This window comes from Astatotilapia calliptera, chromosome 7, assembly GCF_900246225.1.
Source record: "Astatotilapia calliptera chromosome 7, fAstCal1.2, whole genome shotgun sequence".
NCBI classification, from domain to species: Eukaryota; Metazoa; Chordata; class Actinopteri; order Cichliformes; family Cichlidae; genus Astatotilapia; species Astatotilapia calliptera.
In genome coordinates this window covers 29,040,757-29,063,258 of record NC_039308.1, presented here as the reverse complement: position 1 = coordinate 29,063,258, position 22,502 = coordinate 29,040,757, and the positions used below count along the sequence as shown (strand labels likewise).

The 22,502-nt window shown below is 43.2% G+C and overlaps 1 long non-coding RNA gene across 1 annotated transcript; it reads right to left on the bottom strand.

The window, feature by feature from the left end:
• Positions 1 to 1,220: 1,220 nt before the first annotated feature.
• Positions 1,221 to 1,831, bottom strand: LOC113025949 (uncharacterized). The gene is made up of 2 exons (XR_003272850.1): positions 1,471 to 1,831; positions 1,221 to 1,386 (listed from the first exon to the last, which is right to left on the bottom strand). It is a non-coding gene; the product is annotated as an uncharacterized LOC113025949 (long non-coding RNA).
• Positions 1,832 to 22,502: the final 20,671 nt, after the last annotated feature.

Here is a 22,502-nt window from a genome sequence, read left to right as displayed (position 1 = left end):
GTTATGACCAAAGTTTTAGAGTTGACTTTTTACAGTCAGATTAGATATGTTTTGCTTATGTAGCACATTCTGGTTGGAACACATTTCCCATAATGAACCACCAGGCTGGGTGTAACTGAGGTTTCCACTGTTGTGGCTTTATATCTCCAGTGTTGCCTGTCTGCTGATAACAGGGCTTTTGCAAAATCAGGAATGCATTTTGATTCCTTGCTGTATTATACTTTTGCTTCCATATGCATGCAGTTTCTATTGTTTGTACTTAGTGTAACATACTCAGTAAAACACTGTTTTTGTTTTTCAGATTTTATATCAAGATATTATGTGTATCTATCCATTAATTAATGTGATATTCTTTATCTAGCAGAATCCATAATCTTTGAGAACTTTTCTTTTTTGCTTGAGGAAGAATTCTGTTTTAAAACAAATGTATAACTCAGAGGAAACAGCACAAGAAAATCAGAGCATATGTTAACAATGGGTGTGCACAAAGGTCCCATAAATTATATAATAAATACAACATTAGGTGTTGAAAATGTCAAAAAGCTCTGGTAAAAGGCTCATATGCAGACTATTAATTTGAGAGAGCTTTTGTCAAATAAATTCAGCGTTACCTATGAAGAATTATATAATGAGTAATGTAATGGGAGTAATGAGACCTGGGGCTCCATCTATGACCAGGGCTTTTTCAAAAGGTTTCAGGTGAGGAACCCACAGTTTTCAAGCCTAAAAACACTGACCAGGTGAGCAGCCAGACCACGGTGTTGGTTGTCACCAGGTTATGCACTGTGAATTTCTCCTCAAGATAGGAGTTTTGTCAGTGTAGTAACTTCCACCATACCAGTGCATAAAAAAAGAAAGAAATGCAAGATTTTGTTTGGCCACACTATCCAAATCTTTGCACTCTACCAGCCCTACTTTGCAGATGCATTCATCTAACTTCGCCACTTCTTAAAAATGAAAAGCACACTGGAACCTTGAGTTCAAAAGGATAGAACACTGAGACTCCAAGTGAGGTGCGCAAAAAGATTATCTTGAATGGAAGATTGGCAAAATTTCACTGAGGTGAGGATTTAGATTTTTTTCGACCCATTTCCACAACTTTTTGATAATGCATTGTACTTAGGGGTTGTTAATACCAGGAATAAATGAGACCATTACGTTGCTTGGTAATTATTAAAAACTGTCACGAGCTGAAAGCAGGGACTCAAGCGCAGAGCAGGTTGATGTCTCAGAACACGATTTATTTACACACCCGTGCAATAATATATACAGTGACGGGAAATTCAGGGTTCCAGGGGATTAGGGGAAGGCACTCTCTCTCTCACGCTCGCTCACGTCCTCACACACGTTCGTACCGCGGGGAGGTCACAGGTCCGGGAAGATAAGCTGGAACAGGGAAAGGGAGAAATCACTCACAAATCACGAAGGCATAAAGGTGTAAGACCACGGGAGCTGGAAAGGTAGACTAACGTCAGTAGCGCAATCATCCCGCGATGAGAGGATCTGTGACCCAGCCTCAAATAGAAGACGGATAATCAGCTGATCGCCAACAGCTGTGAGAGCCAAGGGCGGGAGCCAGCTGTGAGCTCCGCCCAGGCAGAGAGATAGGGGGAGAAAGAGAAAAAAAACACAAGTGTAGCCTTGTGAGGCCGGCTGGGCAGGCACGGGGACCATGACAGTACCCCCCCCTCAACGCAGGCGACCCACCAGGCTTACCTGGATGCCTGCGATGGAAGTCCCGAAGCATATTCCTGTCCAGAATAGCCGCCCGAGGCACCCAGGAACGTTCCTCTAGCCCGTAGCCCTCCCAATCCACCAGGTACTGAAAACCCCTGCCCCGGCGCCGGGAGTCCATGATGCGGGAGATGTCATAGACCAGCTGACCACCCACAAGCTGGGGGGGCGGCGGGGGCCTGGCAGGAGGACACAGCGGGCTGGAGAGCACCGGCTTGACCTGGGACACATGGAAAACATTGTGAATCCGCATGGTACGAGGCAGCTTGAGGCGAACGGACACAGGGTTGACAATGGAGTCTATGGGAAAGGGGCCAATGAACTGAGGTGACAGCTTCTTAGACTCCGTCCGCAACAGCACAAAACGGGTAGACAGCCATACCTGTTGACCGATGGAGTATTCAGGGGCCGGTGTCCGGTGACGGTCAGCGAGGGCTTTGTTGCGCTCCTTAGTGCGGAGTAGAGCGGCCCGAGTAGCACGCCAGGCCCGGCGGCACCTGCGGAGGTGAGCCTGAACAGAGGGGACAGAGTGCGCACCTTCGACAGCTGGGAGCAGGGGTGGTTGGTAGCCCAGGGATGCCTCAAAGGGTGACCTGCCCGTGGCGGCGGAGGCGTGGCTGTTGTGGGCGTACTCGATCCATGGCAGCTGTTCACTCCAGGTTGATTGATTGTGGGAGGCAACACACCGGAGGGCAGCTTCCAACTCCTGGTTAGCCCGTTCGGACTGTCCGTTGCTCTGTGGGTGGAAACCGGAAGAGAGGCTGACCTTGGCCCCCAATGCGGTGCAAAACTCCTTCCAAACTCGGGAAGTGAACTGTGGTCCCCTGTCCGAGACGATGTCCTCGGGGATCCCGTGGAGCCTGAACACATGTGAGGCGAGGAGCCGAGCCGTCTCCAGAGCCGTAGGGAGTTTAGGAAGGGCGACAAAGTGTGCGGCCTTAGAGAAACGGTCGATGATAGTTAGTATGGCGGTGTAACCTGCAGAAGGAGGCAGTCCAGTGATGAAGTCCAGCGCGATGTGTGACCATGGTCGAGCCGGCGTAGGGAGAGGTAGAAGATGGCCCGACGGAGGTTGGTTTGACCGCTTGTTCTGGGCGCAGGCGGGGCAGGCGGTCACAAACTCCCTGGCGTCCCTCGCCATGGTGGGCCACCAGAAGTAGCGTCGAAGGAAGGACAGGGTACGGAAGACCCCGGGGTGGCATGAGAAACGGGCAGTGTGAGCCCACTGGAGTACCTGGGAGCGGACCGCCGAGGGGACGAAGAGGCGGCCCGTAGGGCCGGTCCCAGGATCCGGTTCAGTCTCTTGTGCCTCCTGAATGAGGGATTCAATCTCCCAGGAAACGGCTCCAACCACCCAGGCCGCCGGCAGAACTGGTTCGGGTACCGACTCCTCCTCCGTGGTGGAAAACTGCCGGGACAGGGCATCCGGTTTCACGTTGCGAGATCCGGGCCTGTAAGTGATGGTGAAATCAAAGCGAGCGAAGAACAATGCCCACCTGGCTTGCCGAGAACTGAGGCGTCTGGCCGAACGGATGTACTCCAGGTTCTTGTGATCCGTCCAAACAATGAATGGGTGAGCAGTCCCCTCCAGCCAATGTCTCCATTCCTCCAAGGCGAGTTTTATGGCCAAGAGTTCCCGATCCCCGACGTTGTAATTGCTTTCTGCGGGTGAGAGACGGCGAGAGAAGAAAGCACACGGGTGAAGCTTACCGTCCTCCTGTTGTGAGAGAACCGCCCCCACCCCGGAGTCAGAAGCGTCAACCTCCACCACGAACTGCCTTGTGAGGTCCGGCTGCCGGAGGATGGGCGCTGAGGAAAACCTCTCCTTGAGCTGGACGAAGGCTCGCTGAGCGGCAGGGTCCCACAGAAAAGGAACCTTCGGAGAGGTGAGTCTAGTGAGAGGGAGAGAGATCTTACTGAAATCGCGAATGAATCTCCTGTAGAAATTAGCGAATCCCAGAAAACGTTGCAGTTGGCGGCGATTAGGAGGGACTGGCCATTCAACCACCGCACGCACCTTCTCAGGGTCGGTACGTAGATTTCCGTTCTCAACTATATAGCCCAGGAAAGCCACCGCAGGCGCGTGGAACACACACTTCTCCCCCTTCACAAACAGCCGGTTCTCCAAGAGGCGTTGCAGGACCTGTCTCACATGCACCTGATGCTCCGCGAGTGACTTAGAAAAAATGAGAATATCATCCAAGTACACAAAGACACAGCGATTAACAAAGTCACGAAGCACCTCGTTCACCATGGTCCGAAAAACAGCGGGAGCGTTGGTGAGGCCGAAGGGCATAACAAGGTACTCAAAGTGCCCCTGGTGAGTATTGAAGGCCGTCTTCCACTCATCCCCCTCCCGGATGCGAACCAGGTGGTAGGCGTTGTGCAGGTCCAGCTTAGTAAAAACAGTCATGCCCTGGAGCAGCTCAAAAGCAGAGGAAAGCAGCGGCAAAGGATACTTGTTCTTGACAGTGATCAGGTTAAGGCCCCGAAAGTCGATACACGGGCGCAACGAACCGTCCTTCTTGTCCACGAAGAAGAACCCAGCCGCAACCGGGGAGGAGGAGGGACGGATCAAGCCCGTAGCGAGCGACTCAGAGATGTAACGCTCCATAGCGACCCGCTCCGGCTGGGAGAGGCTGTACAGGCGGCTAGACGGCAACGGAGCCCCCGGAAGGAGATCGATAGCGCAGTCATACGGGCGGTGGGGGGGAAGGGACCGCGCCCGATCCTTGCAGAACACGCCACGCAGGTCATGATAGACCCGCGGAACCGCCGAAAGATCTGGGGGGTCGGACGGCGAACCAGAGGGCAGAAGCGGAATGGGCGCCGTGGCCGCCCGAAGGCAGGACATGTGACAATTAACACTCCAACCCAGGACGTCACCCTTCTCCCAGTCAATGTGCGGGTTATGGAGCACAAGCCAGGGGTGACCGAGAACCAGCGGAGTGAGTGGAGCCGTGAATGCAAAAAAACAAATCCTCTCCGTGTGATTGCCCGAGAGAGACAACGAAAGGAATTCCGAGACATGAGTGATATCGGGCAGGCGGTGACCAGAGAGCGCGTGCACGCGGAGAGGGCGTGACAAGGGCTCCAAAGCGATGTTCAGCTTGGCGGCGAGCGAGGTGTCAATAAAGTTCTGCTCATCCCCAGAGTCAATGAGTACTGAAAGCGAGTGAAAAACAGATTGTACTTGAAGTTTGGCCGGTAAGAGAAGTCTGGGGAGAGGGTTTTTACTAGACAGATCGCCCACCAGCACCCTCTCAATCACTGGCGAGCGCGCCCTTTTGCCAGCGTCGGGCACGAGGAGACAGAGTGACCCTTACGGCCACAATAGACGCACTCACCGGCGGCCAGACGGCGCTGGCGCTCTGCAGGCGTTAGCCGCGAGTGTCCAAGCTGCATGGGCTCCTCCTCATCACCGGCGTCAGAGTCGAGAGGCCCCGTGATAATCCAGTGATTCCTGTCCCGTCCGTGTGTGCGCGCTCCGGTGTGCACGTACTCTGTCATCCAGCCGAACGCACAGGGTCATAAGCGCGTCTAGGGAAGAAGGCAGTTCACGAAGCATCAGTTCTTTCTTTATGTCTTCGTTAACATTAGAAAGCAAAGTACTCTTTAAAGCCTCCTCCCCCCACTCTGTCTGTTCAGCTAAGGTGAAGAAGTCAATAGAGAAATCAGCCAAACTCCGCTTGCCTTGTTTGAGCGCGAGCAGGCGCTGGCCGGCTGTGAGCGTGGTGGATTTTCTATCGAAGACGCCTTTGAACTTATCCAAAAAGTCAGAATACGTTATGTCAGGGTTGGCGTGAAGCACAGCTTGAGCCCAAATCAGAGCCCGATCCCGGAGTAGTTGAACTATATATGCAATCTTAGCACCATCGTTAGCAAAAGCTTGCGGTTGCTGACGAAACTGAAGGGCACATTGAGTGAGGAAGCCAGCACATTTATCAATTTCTCCGGAGAAAGCTTTCGGTGTGGGTAGAAATCTGTTAGCTTGGGTAAGTGAAGAAGCAGGAGGTGTGGCACTTACTGCTGAGGCCGAGGCTTCCTGGAGAGGAGCGGCGGCAGGTGGAATTGCCGGCAGGGGTGTTCGTTGGGCCACAGCCTGCGTGAGAGCAGCGAGCTCGCCACGGAGATGAACAAACATCTGTTCGTGTCGCTCCAGCATTGCGGCCAGGGTGGCGAGAGTGGGAGTGGAGGCCGCCGAGTCTGCAGAGTCCATTTCCTGGCGGGATGATTCTGTCACGAGCTGAAAGCAGGGACTCAAGCGCAGAGCAGGTTGATGTCTCAGAACACGATTTATTTACACACCCGTGCAATAATATATACAGTGACGGGAAATTCAGGGTTCCAGGGGATTAGGGGAAGGCACTCTCTCTCTCACGCTCGCTCACGTCCTCACACACGTTCGTACCGCGGGGAGGTCACAGGTCCGGGAAGATAAGCTGGAACAGGGAAAGGGAGAAATCACTCACAAATCACGAAGGCATAAAGGTGTAAGACCACGGGAGCTGGAAAGGTAGACTAACGTCAGTAGCGCAATCATCCCGCGATGAGAGGATCTGTGACCCAGCCTCAAATAGAAGACGGATAATCAGCTGATCGCCAACAGCTGTGAGAGCCAAGGGCGGGAGCCAGCTGTGAGCTCCGCCCAGGCAGAGAGATAGGGGGAGAAAGAGAAAAAAAACACAAGTGTAGCCTTGTGAGGCCGGCTGGGCAGGCACGGGGACCATGACAAAAACAAGAGAAACTAGGAAAGAGACCCCTTAGAGACTTTTTGGATTTCAGTGATTCCTTGTTTATGTACTTAAATTTAATAAATTAGGATGTACACTACCACACAATGTTAATATAGTCCCAAAACTTTGGTGCAGAATGGTGCCGCCTGTTTTAAATATGTTTGTTTTGTTTTTTTCCTTTTCTGCTCTACCTGTCTGCTCTTGATAGTGTAGTACTTGCCTGTTCTGCTTTCTGCTGCCTCATCAGTTCTGAGGCTGCAGATCTTAGGATCCTGTCAACAGTGCTTTGGTGTTAGAACTGATGGGTGTGCCGTGCTCTCCGCTGTTCTGAGCATCAGTCATCTGAACACTTCGCCTCAGGAAGGAAATCGATCTCCTGCCAAGTTCAGGAGAGAGCGAGATGAGCAAGAGAGATAGGGAATGAGAGAGGGAAACGCGTACCCACACCTGCAGCTCTTCCCAGGTAGAAAACTGTGATAGATCTTCTGTCAAAACTAAGAGAGTGTCAGTTTACTATTATAACAGATGGAGGTTCTAAAAGCTGAAAACAGACAGTGTTTTACAATGCCTAATCAGCTAAAAGCCCAAGAGGAAGTATCTGATTATGCACAACTGTTTACAGTCCCAGCTCTAACTGAAGCTCATTTTTTAATTTCCAGTATGGGCACTGAACTGTTGCTCCATCACAACAGAAAATCACTGAAGCTAAATTACTTTTATAGAATTGTAGCTTATTATAGGTGACATATTAAACTCAGAAGGTAAACTCTACATTGGATCACAGAATACATTAAGCAAGATGCTACAAATCCACCTTCATTTTGTAACATAAATTTCCAGTAATGAATAATTAATGAATAATAAATGATTTGTACATGCTTTTTTTTGCCAACCAGTAATTCTTTCTTCTGAATTATCTGAAGATTTGTGAGTTTTTTTTTCTCCTGACATTTCTGCTTACATTGTTTCATTTTTTAAAAGGTTTAAATTATTTAAAAGTAAAAGGTCTATGTACTGCAGAATGTACAGTACATGAGTATATGAGACTCTGAAAGAGGTACCAGCTAAAGCCAGCAGTTCCATTACTGCAGCCTTTAAGCATATCCCCTTTCTGGTCACCAAGAAAATGCTTTATGCTATGGTTTAAAGTGAGCCAATATTTGGCCTACTTACTGCTTGTCATTTAATTTCTTTTTTCTTTTTTTTTACATCAAATCCTGTCTCTAAAACTCAACAAAGGTCTTTTCTCCCCTTCTTTAGGACTACACATGATGATTTGGTGTGTATTTTTCATAATTAAAGCTCTGTGTGTGTAGGTGTGTGTGTGTGTTGTGTGTACTTGTTTGTGTGAGGAGAAAAAAAAAGAGACAGTAAGAGAGAAAGTTTGTGGGGAGAGGAAATATTCAAAGCAGAAATGAAATGATAAATATGTAAATGCATCGCCATCACCTGCTTGGTTTCCAAAGTAATATGCTAGCTGACATCCAGATGTGTCTCTATTACAAAATTTCTATGACATAGTGTGTGCTGCAAGATTGCAAGCTATGTTTCTAATAAAAGCATAAAATGTCAAGTGTTTTGTATGTTTTAGTCCAAATTATTAAATGTAAATATGTTCAATGGATTTATAAAAGAACAGAAAATAGTCTATGTGTGAGACTGTGTGCAGTTCTTAGTAAGTTCCCATACTCTCCTCATACTTTTTGACAAAAGGCCAATGTAGTCTTTCTGGTGTTGATATATTTACTGTACATATATTGGATGTGGCACAGTGGTTCAGGGTAATCAAAGTTTAAGGTAGGTATGAACGGCATAAAAACAGGTTATATGTTATATTTAGTGTTGAAGGGTAATCTGTCACCTAACCAGTATTTGGAAGAGTTTTTCTAGCTGCCCTACTAAGTAACCCATACTCTGCAGATTATTGAGTTCGCTAAGGCTGTTAAAGAGTGAAGCAATAGACTGTGAGTTCCCACAGTTGTGTTATTGGACATGAATTTCCAGCTATTTCATCTCCATTCTTGGTGTGAATGACTTGCTAGTACTCTCAGGTTTCCTGTCATATGCTCACTTCATGCTCAATGAAAACTGCATAAAAAAAGTCATCTAACTTGAGTCACTTTGAGCTATGGCCTGTTGTAAATTAAGCTATAATAGAAGAAGACTAGATTAGAAAATAGAAAAAGAAACAGACTTGAAGGGATCAGCTTCAGAACTGACAATTCAGAAGTGTTTGGCTATTTCTTATAAATATCAAGCATATACACATCAAGCATGTACTTTCTTCCTACAACATATATAGTAGGAAGAAAGTAAACGTCTTTCAGTTCTTAGATTTTACATATCAGGACATAATAAAAATCAGCAGGTATTAAAAGTAAGCAAAAATGCTGAAGTAGTCTGTGACAAATTAAGTACACCATTACTTCGTCCATAGGAAATGAAAGGGTGAGTAGCAGTCAGGTGCTGATGATCAAATATACTTGATAATTAGATCATCAGCAAATGTGCCCATCTCTCTAAAAGCTGACATTTTGTCAGTTTGCTTGACTGGAGCATTCAGATGTTTTAGCAAATTGACAAGGAGGAAAGACATCTGCAGTGATCTTAGAAACAATTGTTGCTGCCTATCAGTCTGGAAAGGGTTATGCAATTCCAAACACTTTAAAGTCCATTATTCAAGTGGGGAACATTCAAGATAGTTATCAGTATTCCAAGCGGTTTATAGTAAGTCCAAGAAAACTCAACCCAAGGTTAGATTATGCTATGCTCAGAGGAACTACAAAAAATTGAAGAGCTGCATCTCAGGCTCAACAGGCCTTATGAACTTATGATCTTTAACGTGTTACATGTTAAAGTTCATAAGAATAGAAACTGGGAAAAAGCAGAACAAGTATGGGTTTTTTTGTAAAAGTTGCCAGGAAACGCATCTTCTCCGTACAGCAAAAATAAAACAAAACACAGCAGCATAGCTTAAGTTTGCAAAATTGTATCTGAACAAACCACTGAGACTTCTGGAACAATGTCCTTTGGACAGACGAGGACCAAAGTGAAAATGTTTGGCCATAAAGCACAGAAAACCAAACAGAGCATGCCAGCACAGAAACCTCAAACCAACTGTTAGGCACAATGGTGGAGGAGGAATGATTGGGCTTGTTTCGCTGCCAGAGGACCTGGGCACCTTGGCGTTAATGAGTTGATTGAAGATTGATTGAAAAGTGAAATGTGAGGACATTTAACTGACAGCTAAAACATGGCTGAAACTGGGTCAATAATCCAAAGTACACCAAGAATTATACAAAAGAATGGCTAAAACAAAGAAAGAATCAAGGTGTTGTAATGGCCCGGTTAATGTCCAGACCTCAACCAATTAAAATGAAGTGGAGGTACTTTAAGAAAGTTCCCACAAACCTCTCTAAATTGAACACTGTTAAGAAAAAAAATGGCCAAAAATCCTGCACATTATGTAAAACACTGATAAAATCATATTAAAAAAATACTTTGACTTTCTGTTGTTCTACAAGCTATTCAGTCATTTTGACTTCATCTTTGTTATCTTTGCAACACCAAGTATGACCTCTCTGAGTTAAGTACATTTTTTTTTACCAGTACGCTTATTTACACTTAGAATAGAATAAGAGTGGGGTCTTTCAACATCCCATTGTGACCTGTTAGACACAGCATGTGAGAATGTAACTCTTAAAAGTCCCAACCCAATTGTGGATCATATTAACTTCTCCACAATTGTGAAGGATAGAATATTTCACTGTCATTCAAAGTTTGTGCCTCCACAATTATTTTCTTGTTTCATATTTCAATTATTTCATCCTCCATACACATTGTTTCTTACTGTGTATCTGTTGTTTTTCACACTCTGTTTTTCTTGCTCTCAGAGTGAGGTAGGTATTAATACTAAACACCATCAAAGCTTCAGGGCTCTCTTGAGCTCACCGGGCTGACCCATAGAGAGCCATAACAGTGATATACATTCTACATAAAAGCAATAAAACATTTAGTGGAACTGACTTGGACACAACTGAATTGCAATAATGAATATGTCAGACAATTGCAGAAAAGACTGCTGCTTAGCTTTCTTGCCATATTTAATGAAATGTCAGTATTGTGCAAAGACAATTATTAATGTGTTTATGCTTTATATGATTGGTGAACACATGCTCACGTTCTGCATTACATTCAGCTGAGTGATATTTTATGCTTAAAAAGGTCCTATAAAATAAATTCATACTCCATATTCTACACACTAAGTGTGTATTAAAAATAATATATTTGCATTAACGATGATTCTGTAGACTTCCATTTAGTTATAGCTATAGACTTACTTTCAAAGTTATACATACATTTCACTGATAGAAATATTGCCTTTACTTTTTAAATGGAATAACTATCTATCTCTATATATATATATATGTGTGTGTGTGTGTATACACACACACACACACACACACACACACACACACACACATATATATATACATATATATATATATACATATATATATAGCAGCTGGATAGCGTAGTGGTTAGACTACACGCCTTTGGAACAGAGGATCGCAAGTTCGATTCCTGCCTGGGGGCGTCTGTATCCAGTAAGGGTCCTAAGGCTAGACCCCCTATGCTAAGCGAGCCTACCGCAGACATGAGCGAGACAGATAAATATGAAGGCATGCCGGCTCGGACGTCGCCCGGATCAACAAGGTCCGCGTCAGGTGTTGAGGAACCAGGGCACCCTGACGAAAAGTGGGCTACTGGAACAAGAAGGCATCGGTGGGCAAGGGACGAAAACAGGGCGTTGTTGGAATGCTACTACGCAAGTAACCCCGGCGGAAGGGGCTACATGAATAGGATGAGGGACCTATGGATTCTTCGATACCCAACATCCACAATGACGGCGAAACAACTAGTAGCTCAGTGTTCCAACATTCGAAAGAAGGGACTGCTCTCACAGCTAGAGATTGACGAGGTACAACACAAATGCTACGGCAAGGAGGAGTCAGGACGCCAGGTCAGGGGGGAGATATCATCACCCCCACTCGAGATTGGGTACATAGCCCCAAGTGCGATAGGAGAAGGATCGTTGAGTGCGAGAGGAACTGACCTGAAAAATAGGATCATGGCCAAGCTTGAAACCTGGATCCCCCGTAGCAGGTTACCAAGATTACGTGAAGTACCCTCAGAAGGTCTGCTAGATGATGTTAATGCAGCACTACGGGCAATACCTACAACCACGATTACCGACACTAACAAGCTGATCTACAATACGGCAGCAGTGATCAGTGAGATGCTTGGCTACAAGTTGAACAGCCACAAGGGGCAGTACCCTCCATGGAGAAGGAGGCTAGAGGGCAAGATCAAAGTAGCACGGAGGGAGGTTAGCCAACTAACGGAGTTGCAGAAAGGTGCGACAAATAAGGTGCCTAAGAAATACAGCAAGCTGTCCATACCTGAGGCCTTGGAAACTGCCAAGCAAAGACTCACAGCCTTGGCCAGCCGCTTGAGGAGGTACACCAGAGAGATTGAAGGCAGGAGAATAAACCAGCTGTTCTCCACAGAACCAGCAAAGGTGTACTCTCAGTGGCAAGGGAACAATAAGAGAACAGCACCACCAAGGCTGGAGACGGAGCAATACTGGAAGAGCATATGGGAGAAGGACGCAACCCATAACGGCAATGCTCAGTGGCTGGAGGATCTGAGGGCAGACCACAGCGACCTCCCTGAACAGGGTCCAGTAACCATCACAGTGGCAGATATCCAAGAAAGGGTCTCCAGTATGAAGAGTTGGACAGCCCGACAGCCCGACATGGTTCACGCCTACTGGCTGAAGAAGCTGACTGCACTCCACGAGCGTCTGGCAGCACAAATGAACCAACTGCTAGTTAACGAGAGACACCCGGAATGGCTAACTGAAGGCCGGACGGTCCTGATCCCCAAGGACCCCAAGAAGGGACCGGTCCCCTCCAACTACCGACCAATAACCTGCCTCAGTACTACATGGAAGCTCCTGTCAGGCATCATATCGGCTAAGATGAACAGGCACATGGGTCAATACATGAGCGGGACACAGAAAGGAATTGGCAAGAATACCAGAGGCGCAAAACACCAGCTACTGGTAGACAGAACAATCAGCCGAGACTGCAAGACCAGACTGACCAACCTGTGCACTGCCTGGATTGATTACAAGAAGGCCTATGACTCAATGCCCCACAGCTGGATACTGGAATGCCTAGAATTGTACAAGATCAATGGGACCCTAAGAGCCTTCATCAGGAACTCAATGGGGATGTGGCGTACAACACTAGAGGCCAACTCCAAGCCCATAGCACAAGTAACCATCAAGTGCGGGATCTACCAGGGAGATGCTCTGTCCCCACTGCTGTTCTGCATAGGCCTGAACCCCCTCAGTGAGATCATTAACAAGACTGGCTACGGATACCGACTACGGAACGGAGCAGTTGTCAGCCACCTCCTGTACATGGATGACATCAAGCTGTATGCCAAGAGTGAACGAGACATCGATTCACTGATCCACACTACCAGGCTATACAGCAATGACATTGGAATGTCGTTCGGACTGGAGAAGTGTAGTCGGATGGTATCAAAGAGAGGGAAGGTAGTCAGAACTGAGGGGATTGAACTACCAGAAGGCAACATTGCAGACATAGAGGACAGTTACAAGTACCTGGGGATCCCGCAGGCGAATGGGAACCATGAAGAGGCCGCTAGAAAAGCTGCAACCACCAAGTACCTGCAGAGGGTCAGGCAAGTCCTGAGGAGTCAGCTGAATGGTAAGAACAAGATCCGGGCCATCAACACGTACGCCCTGCCCGTGATCAGGTACCCTGCTGGGGTAATAGGCTGGCCAAAGGAGGAGATAGAAGCCACTGACATAAAGACAAGAAAGCTCCTTACCATGCATGGAGGGTTTCACCCCAAGTCCAGCACCCTGAGGCTGTACGCTAAGCGGAAGGAAGGGGGCCGGGGACTGGTGAGTGTCAGCACCACAGTCCAGGATGAGACAAGGAACATCCAAGAATACATTGGGAAGATGGCCCCAACTGACCGAGTGCTCAGTGAATACCTCAGGCAGCAGAAACCCAAGAAAGAGGAGGGAGACGAGGAACCATCATGGAAGGACAGGCCCCTGCACGGTATGTACCACCGGCAGATAGAGGAGGTGGCTGATATCCAGAAATCCTACCAGTGGCTGGACAAAGCTGGACTGAAAGACAGCACAGAGGCACTAATCATGGCAGCACAAGAACAAGCTCTGAGCACAAGATCCATAGAGGCTGGGGTCTATCACACCAGGCAAGACCCCAGGTGCAGGCTGTGTAAAGATGCCCCAGAGACAATCCAGCACATAACAGCAGGGTGCAAGATGCTAGCAGGCAAGGCATACATGGAACGCCATAACCAAGTGGCTGGCATAGTGTACAGGAACATCTGTGCCGAGTATAACCTGGAAGTCCCGAGGTCAAAATGGGAGATGCCCCCAAGGGTGGTGGAGAATGACCGAGCTAAGATCCTGTGGGACTTCCAGATACAGACGGACAAAATGGTGGTGGCTAACCAACCGGACATAGTGGTGGTAGACAAACAGAAGAAGACGGCTGTAGTGATCGATGTAGCGGTTCCGAATGACAGCAATATCAGGAAGAAGGAACACGAGAAGCTGGAGAAATACCAAGGGCTCAGAGAAGAGCTCGAGAGGATGTGGAGGGTGAAGGTAACGGTGGTCCCCGTGGTAATCGGAGCACTAGGTGCGGTGACTCCCAAGCTAGGCGAGTGGCTCCAGCAGATCCCGGGAATAACATCGGAGATCTCTGTCCAGAAGAGCGCAGTCCTGGGAACAGCTAAGATACTGCGCAGGACCCTCAAGCTCCCAGGCCTCTGGTAGAGGACCCGAGCTTGAAGGATAAACCGCCCGCAGGGGCGTGCTGGGTGTTTTTTTTATATATATATATATATACATATATATATATACACCCACGCAGGGTTATTATTTAAACAATTAGAATTTTAGTTTCTGGTGATATCAAACAGTGCTAGAAAAAAAAAGGAAAGTATGCCATCACTCTTGGGTTTACCCACTGTAGCCACCCAGACATCTTTTAATAACATGTCCACATGTCTCATTTATCACCACATGGTTGTCAGACTGGGTATGTGCCAGTCTAGTGTGTATATCCTAGGTAATGAACAGACCACCTCCTCCAACACAGCTAAACATTTAACTTTTAACTGAGAGAAAAAAATAGAAAAGGCAAAACTTTTCATCATTTTTACTTTCTTAGAACTCGAAATGAAGTCCTCCATCATTCCTTGTGAAGCATCCAGGTGCAGGGAGTGTATAATACATGTCATATTTAGCATCTTGTCTCTATCCTTCAAAAAAGCAATCAGAGTGACAAACATTAGTATGCTCTGTGCAGAGATGATATGCTATAAGATTTCTAGGACATGTACATCAGTGGTTTATCATACACAAGCACCTCACTCCTGTATCTGAGATACCAAATCAAGGTGTTCATAGATTTAGCTTTTCTTACATTTAGATGAGCTTAAAACAGTCATGCCAGATTGTAAAGTGACAGAAATGGGATGTATCAGGCTGGAAAGTTTAGATCAAGGCTAGCAAGCAAAATCAGTAAACGACTTTGTTTGTAGACAACCAACATTGGACGATAAAAGTTGTCATCCAGAAACTGAGACTAGATGCAGAAATGCACAGATTTGCATGGATCTATCTGGATCTTGCCCCAGAATCACAAAAATACCATAGATGCATTTCTTCATGCGTAGAGAATCTCATCTGTTTCCAGGCCGTGTCACCACAAGTTCTGTGAGTTGAGCCAACAAGCTGTGGAAATATAAACCAGTGAAAATATAGTTATGTCCAGTAAATATTTGGACTACAGCACCGTTTTTGTATATTTGTCTTTATTTGTCACTATAGTGGATTTTAAATCATGCAATGAACATGAATGTGATTTAAAAGCAGATTCATCTTTAATTCAGCAGCATAAATGATGTATATACAGTGTGTTTTTCTATCACATGTGCAATGCACACACTGCTAGTTAGAAAAGGTTTTCATTGTGAGATTTTGACAAAAAATGGGTTACCTTCAAAAGTGCAGTCCTGTCTTGAAAAATGAAAAAAAAAATGAAAGAGAGAGGAAATATGAGATATGATTAAAAACGTTAAGGCAAAACTGACAAACAGGTGATGCAAAAAGGCACAGAATGAACCCAGACTGGACACTGACTGATTTATCTTGCGACAGAAGCTCAGATCAACAGAGACAAGTTAACTAGATTGTGAACGACCTACAAGTATTAAGGAACAATGGCTTGGGACATGGGATAATTTGTGATTAAATGTACAATCTGTAAAAAGCTTGCTTTGTCTCTCTCTCTCTCACACACACACACACACACACACACACGGACACATCTATTCCAGTATAAATGACAATTGTGGACCAACCGCACTGGCAGAATGCCAAGATAATCAGTGAACACTGAAGAGGCAGCTAATTAATAGTCACTGCAAGCTGATAGTTTGAAAAGATTAGCAGCTTTCTGGAGAGTTGAGAGGACATAGATATGCCTGTCAGGATCAATCCATTTGAGTAACACACACACACACACACACACACACACACACACACACACACACACACACGTTTGTGTTTGTATGTCGGTATGTAGACATGTTAGGTAGAAGTGTATTGAATGCAGTGAAAAACAGCAAAAACAAGGAAAAAAAAATCCAATCCCAAGTTGAAGCTCATTATTTTCATTATTTTCATACATCACATATTTTCATTCCAATTTGAATCTTTATTATAAAGATGTCAGAATGATGGTACGCTGAATATTAAAACAAGAGACATCAAGAGATAGTCTTCACCCTGTACTTGAAGCTTCATATTCATTTCATTTCAATTCAATTTCATTTATAAAGCACTGAATCACAACAACAGTTGCCTCAAGGCGCTTATATGAAGCTCTCAGCATCCTGCCAGATTGTTTTAACTTTTCCAGTTTTGTTTCAGAAGTAGAAAGGCAGAGGGTGTTGTAATAGGCAATGCAAACTTACTAAAAAGATTAAAATTACAATGAATTCACTCTGTTGGTAAGACAAAAATGTCATTGCTATTTTGTATAAGGCACTCTTTAAAAAAAGAAGCAAACAAACAAGCAAATTAAAACAGGTATTTCTAGGCTTTTCAAACAATTAAAACTACACATTAAAAAGTCTGAGAATCTAGAAAATGTCTGTATGAAACAGCAGAAACTTTTCCGAGAATGTGTCATTTTATTTAGGCTACATCCATAAATGCAGTAACAGGCTAAGTTTTTCTTTTTAAGAGTTAGTATATCTCTTATCTCTTAACATGTAAAATGGGTCAAGATATAAGAAATGTGTCAAAACAGTGATACTTAATTTTACAACTTAATTCATAAAAAACAACAACAACAAAAAAACAACAAAAAACAGTTGTCATCTAACAAGTGGTCCAAGTACTAAGCAAAGAGTTTGTTTGGACAACCAAAAATATCCACACTGAAAGCCTTATTTTGACAGTGCAAAAATGTGATAAATAAGTAAACAATGCTCCTGGTCTAACTGGCACACTAAATACAGGTTTGAAAACTATAAACTCTTCAAACTGCTTGGTGGTGGCCAGAAACAAAACTTTCATCAACAGCAAATATACTTCACATCTAACTGGGCACTGTGCAAGTGGTGGAAATGAGCCATCTTAAAAAAAATTTTTCAGGTTTATATGGTGGAATAATCTGTAATAATGCAGCTCTCCTCTGGCTAAACAATGTGTTCCCCCTGTGTTCGTGTCCTGAGGACTGTTGTTTTTGAAAAGAGAAACAAATGGATGAAACCTGCACTTACCATGTTTTTACTCTCTCATCAGGTGTGCTATTGTTTCATCCTTTAATATTTTTGAAAAAAGGAAAAAATTATTTTAGTAAGGTCACATTTCGCACAATCACTTGTCATCCAAGCCTTTTATGGGATATGAAATTAAAAATATGACAAACTAGACCCCCAACTGTTAAACATTCTTGATACAGTAAGTATGGGAAACATTTAGCTCTCTAAAATAAATCAATTGACCTTTTTGGTTATTAATTGCTTAAAAAGCTTTAAACTTCACCTTGTCCAAACTTTTTTGGACACATATTGTTAGCAGCAAATACAGGATTATAATATGTGATTTGCATGAGAACTGAGTGAGAACTGAGAATTATGGCAAAATTTGTAATTTATGGTGAAAAACATAATAGGAGAAAAACACCTTTAGGACCTGCGTCCACATATGTGGACATCACATTTTTGGTTATTTAGACCCAAATACTCAATTTTGCTCTACAAGGGCCTGATATCCACTTAGAAGGACATTATACAGCTACTGTTCTATTGAAATTTTAAACAAATATCCTCATTTGTGGCTCTTATTTTTCTTAGAAACAAAAATCGGGTTAAAAAAAAATCTGGTAATTCTTTGTTTTTACATTCACTGGGCCCCAATATGTCCAAATATCAAAGAAAAATTAAAAATACATGCTGTGGAAGAGTTTGGGTCTTAGGGGGTTAAAACAAAAACATGAGAAATAAACTTATAGGGAAAGACAAAAGTTAAAATAGAAAAAATGAAATAGAAACAGATATTTCCTTGTGCCAAGTAGATAAAGACAGTTTGTTGCCTAAGTCAAAGGACGGACGTCAAATTGATTAAAAAAGAAACTGACATGTCTTCACAAACATCCCAGAGGAGAGACAAGAGTGAGAGAAACAAGCAGAGTGAAAATGACACGACTGAAAGAGAAAGCAGCAACAGAGAACAGTGCCCGTGGTAGAACAGAGCCAAAGACAGACGGACCAATGACACCCTAGGCAATCTTTTTAGCAATTTACTTGACATAGAAAGTGGACTGTGAAATGTCAGCAGACTCCAAAACAGCATTTCATTCATTTTGATACAACCCAATATGATGATTAAAAAAGAAAGAAAGAAGGAAGATATATATATATATATATATATATATATATATAACGGGACAACATATAACATTTAACAGGACGATTTCAGCTTTAATGAGATGTACTTTTGTGTTCAAATACAATGAAATTCTAGATAAGTTAACAACAAAAACTAAGTATATTTAGAATGTATGATGTTTATAATTAGTATTTTCTACTTTTTTCAGTTATTTTTATTGAGAGCACTGGGAGAAGCAATGTATGTTGTATGCATATAGAAGAGTCTTCGAAATATAGCACTATCTAAAAAAGAAGAAAAAAAAAAACGGTAAATAAGTCATAATTATGGACTTCAGAATGGTTCAATGCAAAACAGCCTCAGATTTGGGGAAAACAAAAACAACAACAACAAAAACAAAACAAAACCCCAGAAAGATCAGGAAATCATTTTGACATATCAGATCAGGTCCACTGACCAAATTTGACTCAAGCTCCATAGAACTACTAACCAGAAAGCGTATGTTAAAGAACAGCATTTGGAGAGTGTTACAGACATTATACAACCAATTTCTGACAAAGACATTATGAGGAGCTAACCCCTTTTATCAAGCCCTAAAAGTACAAGACACTTTGATAAATCATATGCAGTTATATATAAAGTATAGTAAATGGGATAAAACATGCAAAACATAGTAATTTCCTTTTGGAGTCTGGTGCAAAAGTTCAGAAAGCAATACTGTACCAAAACACTTGTTCTCTATGTCCCAAATCTGATCTCAAGCACTGTGTGGGTGAGTGCACATGCTCATGACTGTTTGTGTGCATGTTCTCAAAAGAGAGACTATGCCTCCCTTTTTTGGATTTTTTATGTCCTGTGCTGGATGCCAGATGCCAACTTCCCGCACACATGCACAGTCTACAGACTGAGCCTGTAAGTGTGTTTATTACCTCCCATCATTGGACAGTAAAGAACAGGAAATGTTTTTCCTCCTCCTCTCACCTTCACACACTCTCACACACACAAACACACTCTCATTCACACTACCTCTGTCACTCCCTTACTCTTTCTGCTTCCTCCTGTCTCTCTTTACTCCTCTCATGTGGCCTCCCACATCCTCTCTGGGTACCAAAAAAGGCTTAAGGAATTTATAAGAGTTTATTTTATTTTGGTTCTTAATATATTTTCTGGACCACTGAATTATTGCTTTTGTGTAAAAGCGTGGGAGTCAGAGCATGAGAAATAGTAGAAGCCTTTTTAAAGCACGTTTTAGTTTCAGTCTACTTCTTCGCTCAGGATTTCAACAGACTCCTTCAGTCAATGTTAGTTTGCATTTACATTCAGGGACGCAATTTGATTTCAAATCAAGAAATAACAGAAGTTTGAGTATAAAACCATAGTTTCCCAATAGAATTAATGTTTAATTATTTAGTCCAGGTATGTTTGATTTATTGGTAGTTGAGGGGCTCTCTGGATGCAGATTGATCACATGCAGAAGCTCCTTAAGCTTCAGTGTGTGCTACACAATTGCTGAATAACAGCATAAAGAGTATAGTCACAGGGAAGAAGTCAGTAAAAATAGAACTTACATGCATGTAAGTTCACCATCATGCACCATAGTATAAAATATAAGACTTCTGACTTGTGATGTATTGTCAATATTAACAGGTGAAATCTTGATTAACTGAACTGCAAGAACTCAGTGTACTTAATACTATATTTTAAGCATATCTACCATAAGTCTGTTCTTGCACTTTGTGTGAATCATAAATCTGCCTAGCTTTTAATTATAGTTGGAAATATTAAATTAATAATAGTATTCTTAATGTAATTTCAAATATAATAGGTTCAATGACAAATGCAAAGCCTCAAACTTATACTTAGGAGAAATACAATTAGGCCCATATATATTTAGACACAGACACAAGTTTTTTTTTTGTTTTTTTTCCTTCTTCTTCTTCTTCTTCTGCTGTTTACTGAAACATATTCCAATTATAATTGTATAATGTATATGGACACAATGTATAGGTCCTCAGATGATTGCATTTGGAAGCTTTTACTGTGAACAGACAAAAAGCTGTCAAGCAAGCTCTCCATGCAGGTGAAGCAAGCATCCATAAGCTGTGAACACAGAAAAAATGAATCCAAGAAATTGCTACAATAGTAAGAGTGGCAAAATCTACAGTTTGGTACATCTTGAGAAAAAAAGAAAGCACTGTTTAACTCAGCAACACAAAAGACCTTGAAAGTCTACGGAAGACAACAGTGGTGGATGATTTCAGAATCATTCCCATGGTGAAGAGAAACCCCTTCACAACAGCCAAAGGAGTGAACAACACTCTGCAGGAGGTAGGCATATTGATATGCAAGTCTACCATAAAGAGAAGACTTCATGAAAATTAATAAAGTGGGTTCACTGCAAGGTGTATGCCATTCATAACTCTCAAGAATACAACTTTTCTAAAAAACCAAAAACCAAACCAAGATCAACCTCTACCAGAATGGTTGCAAGAAAAAGAGAAGGCACGTAATAGCTCATAATCCAAAGCTTACCATATCATCAGTCAAACACAGTGGAAGCAGTGTCATGGCTTGGACGTGCATGGCTGCCAGTGGCACTGGGACACTAGTGTTTATTGATAATGTGACACAGGACAGAAGCAGTCGAATGAATTCTGAGGAGTTCAGAGAAATAATGTCTGCTAAAGTCCAGCTAAATGCAGTCAAATTAATTGGGAGGTGTTTCATAATGCAAATGGACAATGACTCAAAGCCATCAAGGAGTTTATTAAAGCAAAGAAGTGGAATATTCTTGAATGGCCAAATCAGTCCCCTGATCTTAATCCAATTGAGCGTGCATTTCACTTGTTGAAGACTAAACTTTAGACAGAAAGCATCTGGTGAAGTGTATGAGTTTAAGACATCAGACTGTCATGAAAGTTGAAAGTCTGCATTTCAACTGCATCTGAATTGTTTCATTTAAAATTCATTGTGGTATTGGAAAAAGGTTGTCTCTGTCCAAATATTTCTGATGTGTAACTCTCTTAACATTCAGGCTTGTGGCAACAGCAACAGCAATAGTAATAGCAAATAGCTAAAATCAACTAAAACAAAATAAAATAACACAAAAATGTGCTTCTAAAAGTCTCTTTAACATATGGCATATGCTCCCAGTTTCTTGTGGCATGATAGCCAAAGGCTGCTTCCAAGGCTTTTGTCCTGTACTTTGTACTTGTCTGTATAAGCAGACTGTTGCTGGAGGACCTGAGAGGCTGAAATAGTCCATACACTCCAAGCAAGTAAGGCATATTAGAGCAAAACCATGGCCTATCTAAAGTGATTTTAAAATTAATATATAGCATAACCTGAGAGAAAATGATTTTGGGGGCTTGAAAACTGGTGTGCATAGTATTGGGATTTATACTTTGGAATTGGTTGTAGTTCATTTGTAACATTTTTGAATAAACAAGACAGAAAAGAATGACCACAGTCAAGACAGCATTAGGCAACGAGGCAATGTGAAGTTGATCAAGATGCACAGATTTTCAAATTGTAACACAAACAATTTAATTCATGACACAGTTCTTCTGTGACCATTACCTACCATCTGTGTGGTAAGCAGGTGGGACACTAGATACCATTTGCAAACAACTATTTCCTTTTCAAGCAACCACACCACAGCCCAGTGCGCATACTACTTAGAGCTTAATTAGTTGCATAGTAAATACTTGTTAAATGTATACAAGATTAAAGAAAATGAAAACAATTCATAATAATTCCCAAAGGTAGTTCAGCAAGTACTATAAAACATCATTACTGTCCAGGTTAGATTATCCAATCAAACAGAGATATGCAGGACATAGATTTAAAATTTTGTAATAGTCCAGTGTGCCACATGTTTTTAGACTTTAAATATTTGAATTTAGATTTGATAACTGTTGAGGTCATTTGAGTACTGAAAGCTCATTGTCATGTTTCTTGAAACTGTTTTCAGGCAATTTCAGTTT